The 7,500-nt window shown below is 39.3% G+C and overlaps 1 non-coding gene across 1 annotated transcript; it reads left to right on the top strand.

Annotated features, from left to right (window-relative positions):
• The first annotated feature begins 4,151 nt into the window (after positions 1 to 4,151).
• On the top strand, positions 4,152 to 4,258 carry LOC148866102 (small nucleolar RNA R71). Its single transcript, XR_016112089.1, has one exon. It is a non-coding gene; the product is annotated as a small nucleolar RNA R71 (small nucleolar RNA).
• The last annotated feature ends 3,242 nt before the right edge of the window (positions 4,259 to 7,500 follow it).

Genomic DNA, 7,500 nt, shown 5'->3' with positions numbered 1-7,500 from the left:
ATAATGCATCATCTAATTTGATGGACCAATCTTTTCTGGTGGATGCTACAGTCTTTTCCAGAATTCTTTTGAGTTCCCTGTTAGCCAACTCCACTTGGCCACTGGTTTGAGGGTGATAAGGGGTAGCTAATTTATGTGTAATTCCATATTTCTGCATTAACCTCTCAAATTGGCTATTGCAGAAGTGAGTTCCCCTATCACTAATTATAGCTCGCGGAGTGCCAAATCGGGAGAATAGCTTCTTTAGGAAGTGTACTACCCTTCTTGAGTCATTTGTGGGTAAAGCCATGGCTTCTACCCATTTGGATACATAGTCAACTGCAACGAGGATGTACTTATTCCCAAAAGAATTCGGGAAAGGTCCCATGAAATCTATACCCCAAACATCAAAGATTTCACAGATTAAAATATTGGAAAGGGGCATTTCATTCCGTCGGGAAATGTTTCCCGATCTTTGGCATTTGTCACATGTGGACACATACCGATGGGCATCTTTTAAGAGTGTGGGCCAATAAAAACCTGATTGCAAAACCTTGGCTGCCGTGCGACTAGCTCCAAAATGACCTCCTACTTCTTTATCATGGCAAAATTGGAGTACCGACTCCATCTCCTCCTCGGGGACACATCTCCTTATGATCTGATCTGCACACAATTTATACAAAAAGGGTTCCTCCCACAGATAGTATTTTACATCAGAAAAGAATTTCTTTTTCTGTTGATATGAAAGGTTAGGAGGAAGGACTTGTGCAGCTAGATAATTAGCAAAATCAGCATACCAAGGATATGAGTATTTCTGTATTGAGTACAACTGCTCATCCGGAAATTCTTCTCGAATGTTGCTGGTTATCTCCTCTTTTGAGCTTACCGTGTCCAACCGGGAGAGATGGTCAGCAGCCAGGTTTGCAGCACCCTTCAGGTCTCTAATCTCAATGTCAAACTCTTGCAATAAAAGGATCCACCTGATCAGTCTTGGTTTTGAGTTTTGCTTGGTAAGCAAGTGCCTTAATGCCGAGTGATCTGTGTGGACAACAACCTTGGATAATATCAGATATGAACGAAACTTATCAAGTGCAAATATTACTGCTAACAGCTCCTTTTCTGTGGTGGTGTAATTGAGTTGGGGTCCAGTCAAGGTTCTGCTAGCATAGTAAATTGGCTGAAAATGTTTGTTCATTCTTTGTCCTAAAACAGCTCCTATAGCAAAATCACTCGCATCACACATCAATTCAAATGGGAGGGTCCAATCTGGTGCTATCATGATAGGTGCATGGATCAATTTGTCTTTCAAGATGTTGAAAGCATGAAGACATTCAGTTGAAAATTCAAAAGGCACTTCTTTCTGAAGCAAGGTAGATAATGGCTTGGAAATTTTTGAGAAATCTTTAATAAACCTTCTATAGAATCCGACATGTCCTAAGAAACTTCTCAAAGAACGAATAGATGTTGGGGTTGGTAATTTTTCAATTGCCTCCACCTTGGCCTTGTCGACTTCTATACCTCTTTGAGAGATCTTGTGTCCAAGCACTATGCCTTCTTGCACCATAAAATGACATTTCTCCCAATTCAACACAAGATGTGTTTCTTTACATCTAGTAAGCACCTGTTCCAGATTATTCAAACATGCATCAAATGAAGAGCCAAAAACTGAAAAATCATCCATGAAGATCTCAATAAATTTTTCAACCATATCAGAAAATATAGACATCATACATCGCTGAAAGGTTGCTGGGGCATTGCATAACCCAAAGGGCATCCTTCGGTATGCAAAGGTTCCATATGGGCAAGTAAAAGTGGTCTTTTCTTGATCTTCTGGTGCAATTGGTATCTGGTTATACCCTGAATATCCATCCAAGAAACAATAATACTCATGCCCGGCTATCCTCTCCAACATTTGATCCATAAATGGGAGAGGGAAATGGTCCTTCTGGGTGGCTTCATTTAATTTTCTATAGTCAATACACACACGCCATCCGGTAATGGTTCTAGTAGGGATGAGTTCATTTTTCTCATTTGGAACAACAGTCGTACCCCCTTTTTTGGGCACAACTTGCACAGGGCTTACCCAAGAACTATCAGAAATAGGATAAATGATCCCAGCATCTAACAACTTAATTATTTCATCCTTTACCACTTCTTTCATGTTGGGATTCAGGCGCCTTTGGGGCTGAACGGAAGGCTTGCTGTCCTCTTCCATCAAAATTCTGTGAGTGCAGATTGATGGATTAATGCCTTTGATATCTTCTACCTTCCAAGCTATAGCATTTTTGTGTTCCCGCAGCACTCTTAATAATTTTTCTCTTTGTAAGGGATTCAGTGCTGCGGAAATTATCACGGGGAGATCTGATGGTTCCTCAAGGAAAGCATACTCTAAATGGGATGGTAATTGCTTCAGTTCAAGGGTGGGGGGTTCTTGGGGTGATGGCTTACCTGATGGTCCGGGCAATTTGCCTAAGTTCTCTAATTTAAGAAACCCCTTTCCCTTGAATTGAGGCTTATCATTCAGGTATGCTATCATGAGGTTTATTTTTTTATTTTCTGTTTCTTCAAGTTCTCCCTGCTGGAGGCAGAGTTCAAGAGGATCAGTTATTCTACTTACCTGGAAGCATTCATCAATTGTCAATTCAATGGCATCAATCATAAAACAAGAATCATCACTAGAGGGTGCATGTTTCATAGCATCAGACATTTTAAAAATTATCTCCTCATCTTGTATCCTAAGGCTGAGTTGTCCTTGTTGGACATCAATCATTGCTTTCCCGGTAGCCAGGAAAGGTCTCCCTAGGATAAGCGGGACCTCCACATCTTCTTGCATGTCTAACACAATGAAATCAACTGGAAAAATGAATTTGTCAACTTTAACTAACACATCTTCTATGATCCCCCTAGGATGTCTAATGGATCTATCAGCCAATTGTAATGCCACTCTAGTGGGTTGGGGTTCATTCAACCCCAATTTCTTGAAGATAGAATATGGCATTAAATTGATGCTAGCTCCCAGGTCACATAAAGCTTTTTCAATTTTTAAACTGCCAATGGTACAAGGAATAGTGAAACTCCCTGGATCTTTGAGTTTCTGAGGCAGCTTGTTCAGAAGGATAGCAGAACATTCCTCATTTAATGCAACTGTAGCCACATCTCCCAGTTTCCTTTTGTTTGCCAATAATTCCTTCAAAAACCTTGCATAGTGTGGCATCTGGGCTAAAGCATCAGCAAAAGGAATATTAATATGTAAACTTTTAAATATTTCAAGAAACTTACCAAATTCCTTCTCCAATTTTTGTTGCTTCAGCCTGTTAGGGAATGGAACTTGTGGTTGTTGGTGCATCCCTTGTTGTGCTTCTGGTTGTTCCGTCTTCTGTTGTCTGGTTCCAAGGCTTGTTTCTGCCTTGGGTTCAGCCCAATTCTTCTTTTCTACCTCAGGCAACTCTTTTCCACTTCTTAAGGTAATAGCTTGCACCTGCTCTCGTGGATTCACTTTAGTGTTGCTTGGAAGAGTTCCCGGCAGTCTGGAAGAGATTAATTGTGCCAATTGCCCCACTTGGTTTTCCAGGTTTTTGATTGAGGCTTCCTGGTTCTGGAACCTAGTTTCTGCACCTGCTATAAATTTTGTCATCAGTTCCTCCAAATTGGATTTCGGTTCAGGCTGATGATAAGTCTGGTGGAACGGCTTGGAAATATGCTGATTTGGCCAGGACTGGTTTGAATGTCCCCTCCATCCTGGATGAAAAGTATGGTGACTCTGGTAACCCTGCTGTCTTGACGAATTGCTGACATAGTCAACTTGTTCAGTAGATGGTCTGAACTGATTGCCAACTTGGCAGTCTGTACTGATGTGGCCTCCCCCACACAATTCACAATTAAGAGGCTGCACATGCATGGCAGCTATCTGCATTTCATCTATTTTTTTACTGAGTGCTCCTATTTGTGCAGCTAGTGCTGTATAAGTGTCAACATTATGCAAGCCTTGCTGCTTCTTAGTTTGAGTCCTTTCCGAATGCCATTGATAATTGTTGGCTGCCATTTCCTCAATAAGTGCATGGGCAACCTCAGGAGTTTTATTATTTATGGATCCTCCGGCTGCAGCATCTAATATGGTCTTATTTGAGTCAGTAAGACCATTATAGAAAGTCTGCACTTGCAGCCAAATGGGGAGGCCATGGTGAGGAACTCTCCTTAACAGCTCCTTGTATCGTTCCCATGACTCATATAAAGATTCCCCCTCTTGCTGGAAAAAAGTAGTGATGTCATTCCTCATTTTAGCAGTTTTAGAAGGGGGAAAATATTTAGAGAGAAAACGGCTGGCCATTTCGTCCCATGTGGCTATAGATCCTGCCGGTAATGAGTTCAACCAAGCTTTGGCTTTATCCTTCAAAGAAAATGGGAATAACCTCAGCCGGATGGCATCATCACTTACCCCATTGTGTTTGAAGGTGTCACAGATTTCCAAGAAGTTAGCAATATGGGCATTCGGATCCTCATGGGCCATACCACAAAACTGAACCGTATTTTGTATCATTTGGATTATGGCCGGTTTAATTTCGAAGTTATTGGCAGCAATAGTTGGCCTGATAATGCTGGAGACAGTCCCGGTGAGGGTAGGCTTGGCATAATCCATCATAGTTCTTTGTTCAGCCATTTCTTGTGCTTCTTGTCTGACTTGCTTAGCAACTCTCAAACGGACACGGAGAGTCCGTTCAATCTCTGGGTCGTAAAGGATCTCTTCCAGTTCAGGTCTGCTTGTCATAAACTGTTAAAGTCAAAGCAATAAAAAGGCCAATATTCACAAAAGAAAATAAATAACTAATCCTATTACAACTGAAAATGTAAAGTGAAGTATTGGAATATACAAACCTACATCCTAAAATAAATAAATGCAGCTAACTAAAAGCATATCAACATTTTATTCAATATACAGAATTCAGTAGCAATTTACAAACAGGTCTGAATTCAGTAATCTCTGAGTAGAACAACAGTTTACAAATTCCTCTTCTTTATATTGCTGAAATCAGGGACGGGATTTAATTACACAGATCTAAACTGCTGAGAGCTGAAATCTCAGTAGCTACTGAGAACAGTAATATACAGTTATGAAATCTTAGCAGCTACTGAGGACAGCCAAGTGCGGATCAGCAGTGATTGTGTTCAGGTCTGAGTTTCATATTAAAAGGCTCTTCTGTGCTACTGAAGGTCAATACACTAAACTGAAGTCAATGTACAAAGGATTGATAGCAATTCAGACATCAGTTCTACACAAAATTGAGATCAGCTCTGAAATCTCAGAAGCCACTAAGAACAACAATAAATATAATAGCAGCTGCTGATAACAGTACAGTTGTGCTCAGGTCTGATTTCCATATTGGAAGGCTACTAAATATTAGATCTGAGCCCACTGTTTTGATGAGCTATGCATCACCAAACACCAGATGGAGTAGCCATACTAAAACTGAGCAATTCAGTAGGATAACCTACTGATATTAGCAATGAAACATGCTGTATACAGATCTGCACAAAACCGAAATCAATCAGTAGAAAAAAATAATCTGAAATCAGACCTGTATTCACCATGGTGTGGATGCTGGGATCTTATTTTCTTTTTCTTTTCTTTTTCTATTTTTCTTTTCTTTCCTTTTTTTTTTTTTTTTTAAAGGAAGAAAACTAAAACAAAATACAGCAATGCAACCAAAATCTTTTTGGATGAGTGCAGGTCTGATTGATGAATGCAATTCAGATCTGAACTCATTTTGAGATTTATTTATTTATTTATTTGTATTTTTTTTTTAGAACCAAAAGAAGAAGAGAAATTTGATTTGCATAAGCTACATTAAAACTGAAACTAAGGATGGAACAATCAAGTATCAAGAGAAGAAACATGGCTCCATCAATGTAGCCCTTGATGGAGTATACACTTATTGGAATGTAGTACACACGGCTGCACACACCCATTCAGATCTGTTAGACTTTCTATTCATGCACAGCTGAAATCAGAGCTATCTATCTTGAAAAAAAATTTCAAAGATCTGCCTAGGACAATTCACATTGTCAATTTAGTAATGTTAATTGTAATACAAACCTGTTCAAAACCTGCCCTGGTTCAGTCTTGCTGTAGCAGGTCTGCTATAGTAGCCCTGCTATAGGTCTGAACTCTAATAGAAAAATGGTGTGGAAGTGCCACTTTTCATGAAATCTCTTGAGGCATAAAAAAATTCTCAGATTAAATATACTTTTCTTCAACCAAATCAGCTTAGATAGATCGGAGTACAAGTTATTTAATACAGCAAAGTATGCCCTGTATCCTGCTCTGTTCACAACCCCAGTTCAGATCTAGGTGGTTGCAGATCCGAATTTCTTCAACCATGACTATCCAATTGTTTTTGGGAGATAGCAGATTTTTTGTAGGGTGTATTGGGGTGACGATAACCCCCAATTATCCTTTAAATTTACATCAGTTCAGGTCTGAGTTCAAGAGAACTCAGATCTGAACTGTTGCAGATCTGCTACAGCAGATCTGAACTCAGATCTGAGTTCTGATCCGAATCCTTGGTTTCCATGGTTCTTTCTCTCTTTTTTTTTTCACTATCTAAATATATATTTTTTTTCTTTTTGCAACGAAAGAAAAGAATAATAAAGGGCTGAGAACAGATTTTTTTTTTCTGAGTATTGCAGTTCTGCTATAGCAGAGTTCAGGTCTGAACTCAAGTCTGAGTTTGGATCTGAAATCTCAATTGCCTTACCTTCAGTTATTGCTACCAAATTGTTTTTGGGGAATAGCAGAAGTGCCCTAGGGTGAATTGGGGTGGTGATGACACCTAATTCCCCTCAAAATTTCATCAGTTCAGGTCTGAGTTCAGAGGAACTCAGATCTGAACTGTTGCAAATCTGCAATAGCAGAATTCAGATCTGAACTCAGATCTGAGTTCTGATCCGAATTCTCAATTGCTCCTCTGGTTGTTCAAAAGATCTCCCCCTTTTTTTTTCATTTGTTTTTTTTTTCTTTTTGTAATGAAAGAAAAGAATAATAAAATCTGAAACACAAGCAACTCTTTTCGGCTGAGTGCTGCAGATCTGAAATCTGCTGATCTGAGTGCCGAATGCAACTCAGATCTGCAACACTCATCTTTATGTGAATTTTTTTCCTTTTTTTTTTTTCATTTTGAAGGGAACAACACCAAGATTGAATAGAAATCAAATATGCCTTTATTAAAATGAAACTGAAACCAAAAAAAAAGAAAGTAATCTACTTAAGAAAGAAGAAACATAACTACAGTAGTACAGCAGTTGCAGTCCAAGCTGAAATGAAAAAGTTAGCAAATTAACCCAACTATGAATGCAATGCTGAATGAGATCAGATTAAGAATGCTCAATGTTTCCTAATATTGCTTCTATAAATCCCCGGCAACGGCGCCAAAAACTTGATGTGTGGCTCATTGTGACACTAGCAAGTGCACTAGCCATTCAAGTAATAAAGTAGTGAGTGAAGTATCGTTCCCACGAGGATTTAGG

Source organism: Nelumbo lutea, chromosome 3 (assembly GCF_056320005.1).
Source record: "Nelumbo lutea isolate HS-2025 chromosome 3, American lotus-T2T, whole genome shotgun sequence".
Lineage (NCBI taxonomy): Eukaryota > Viridiplantae > Streptophyta > Magnoliopsida > Proteales > Nelumbonaceae > Nelumbo > Nelumbo lutea.
This window is presented reverse-complemented; position numbering and strand designations above follow the sequence as displayed.